This window comes from Panthera uncia, unplaced genomic scaffold (assembly GCF_023721935.1).
Source record: "Panthera uncia isolate 11264 unplaced genomic scaffold, Puncia_PCG_1.0 HiC_scaffold_265, whole genome shotgun sequence".
In the NCBI taxonomy this organism is placed as follows: domain Eukaryota; kingdom Metazoa; phylum Chordata; class Mammalia; order Carnivora; family Felidae; genus Panthera; species Panthera uncia.
This window is the reverse complement of record NW_026059391.1, coordinates 58,457-61,251: the sequence shown is the minus strand read 5'-3', so window position 1 is coordinate 61,251 and position 2,795 is coordinate 58,457.

Here is a 2,795-nt window from a genome sequence, read left to right as displayed (position 1 = left end):
GTGCTCTAACAGATATTCTTTTTGAAATTTACACACTCATGCTATCTGTGTAGGTGTGACTAGATTTGTAGGTGCCAAATTTTATGGGGGATATCTAAGAAACAACTTGTTAAAACTCATTCGAAAGAAAGAGAAATTTGGGTCAGAGGAGATGCCTTTATTTATTTATTTTTTATTTGAACCCACAGTAAGAAATAAATTTTGCATTAATGATATAGCATACATATGTTGTGTGAGTGTTTATGTTTGTGTGTGTGCCTCTCTCTCTCTCTCTCTCTCTCTATTATGGACTAGCTTTTTCCATTAGCTCCAAATTTCACTTTCTTAGAACATATTTTAACAGCTCTGAAATCAGGGTATTCTTTATAGGATAGACCATACAACAATTGTTACATTGTTGTCATCGCCAAAGAAGGAGCCACAAGTGGCTATAGATGTCTTGAAATGTGGCTGACATGAATTAAAATATGCTCTAAGTGTAAAATATACACTGGATTTCAAGGACTTGATATTAAAAAATGTAAACTGTCTCATTAATTTGTAAATCGTACCTTCAAAATATATTTGTATGACATAAAATACTTTATTAAAATTAATTCCACTTGCTTGTAGTTGTTTAAATGTGGCTGCTATACATTTTCAAATTACATGTACAGTTTGCATTACATTGCTTTGGATGGTGCTTGTTTAGATATTTGGATCACAACAGAGGGGATCATGGACTATTCGTGCTTTACAATATGTCTGATCTTTCCTTGAGGTAACAACTATAGGTGAAAGTCTGCTTTTTGTTGAGAAAAGAATAGGAAAAAATAAATTAATTACCTCAAAGCCATTATTCCCTTCTACTCTTCACACAGTAGTAGGTTTTCAATGCTAATATGACATTAGCTACACAAAAAGCAGGCCTATGCTGAGAAGTTGCATGAAGGTTGAATGAGCCTGGCATCTTGGAGACTGTGCTCACTTATATTTGAAAGCTGATACTGGAAATTAATAATAAATTTGAATAGGCAGATCAACAAATAGTAGGCAAATTGATAAAATTAGATAGCTGGTGTGGGTCTTGGGATCTACCCTGTCCCATTTGATGCAATTGTTTAGAAATAAAATAGTATTCAAAATTAATTCTTTATGAAATAGTTTTTACCCTAAAGAAGTACTGATAAATAAATAATTCTGGAAAAATAATTTTTCCATATGATGTTTGCATATTAAATTTTAGAAACTATTTCAGAACATAGAAGGAAATGATCTCTAGAAAAAAGTGATACAGATAATTCCTTCAGAGGAAAAGTACACTTTATGTGTTTTAGGAAAATTGTACCTTCAAAAGTGATACCCTACAGTTTTTCCTGAATGCCTTTGTATCTTAATAAATGTCTAGTCAATGGCAAGAAACCCAAATTGTACAGTATAGACACAGAATTAAAATAAATGGACTTAAATTGCCATAGTTGCTATTTTTTTCTAGTTTATCATAACCATGGAATATAATAAAACTATGTAGAAAGCACCAACAGAGTACAAGAGAAACAGCTCTACATATTTCACACTCTTTTGCAAAATCAGTAGTCTTGTTCTGTGAAAATTTAAATGCTATGTCTAATTTAATAATTATTTTGATAGAATGTTAGTTTGGTGAACATCATTTTTTTCTTTCTAGTGTGCATACAAGTTGTTAAAAACAAATTAACATGGTGGAGGAATGGTTAATGCATCCAGAAGAAAAGATATTATTTGGACAAAATGAAAAACTGTTCTAATATTACCTTTAAATCTTATGAACTTTTGCATAACACTTGCCATCTTTAATTTCTTTGGCAAGTTATTTAAATATTTTTTTCTTAAAACAAAACATTCAATTTTATGATTCTACTGATGTAAAATTATATTCACACTCTGGAGAAAGAAATGTATGTTTAAAGAGCTCAGTAAATATGGGGCTGCTGGGTGGCTCAGTCCGTTGAGCGCCCAACTTCAGCTCAGGTCATGATCTCACAGTTCCTGGGTTCGAGCCCTGCATCTGGCTCTGTGCTGACAAGTGCAGGGCCTGGAGTCCACTCTGAGTTCTGTGTCTCCCTCTCTCTGCCCTGCCTCCGCCCCTGCTCATACTCTGTCTCTCCCTTTCTCTCTCAAAAATAAACATTAAAAAGATTAAAAAAAAAAAAGGGCTCACTAAATCTAAAAACTAATAGAAACACTTGGCTATTTTCTACCATATACTATACAATAAGAAGAATTTTAATGAATGATACCAATGCCAGGGCTTTCCTCAAAGATCATAGTTACTTAAAAATGTACAGTGGTGGAAGTAATCTCTTCAGCTCTCATTTCATTTTTCTCCCAATTTATCATGGGCCAGTTTTATCAAAGTAGAAAAAAAAAGGGGGGGAGAATTCTAGTTATGTTCTAATCATAATTAGAATAAAAAGGCATATTAGAAAACCTGCATGTCTTATCCTAGTTCATTCTTATCCCATAGAATAACTGCATGGTGTAAAGGATAAAAGCTAAGTCAAGGATATCAACACGATTCCTGGTGCATAGTCAAATGTTTAATAGCCATTTATTTCTTCCCTGTGACTTCATTCAGTAGTCCACAATAATTCATAATAATTTACTATTCCAGGTAGTGTGTTAGAATTTAAGTGATATGGCATAAATGCCAAGTTCTCAAATAACTTTTTTTTTCTTCAATAACTATACTCTTGAATCTCAGATTAGTGCCTGTTAGTGCCTGGCATATGGTAGGAACTCAATGAATGCAGTTAGTATGAAGGAATGTTTACAAT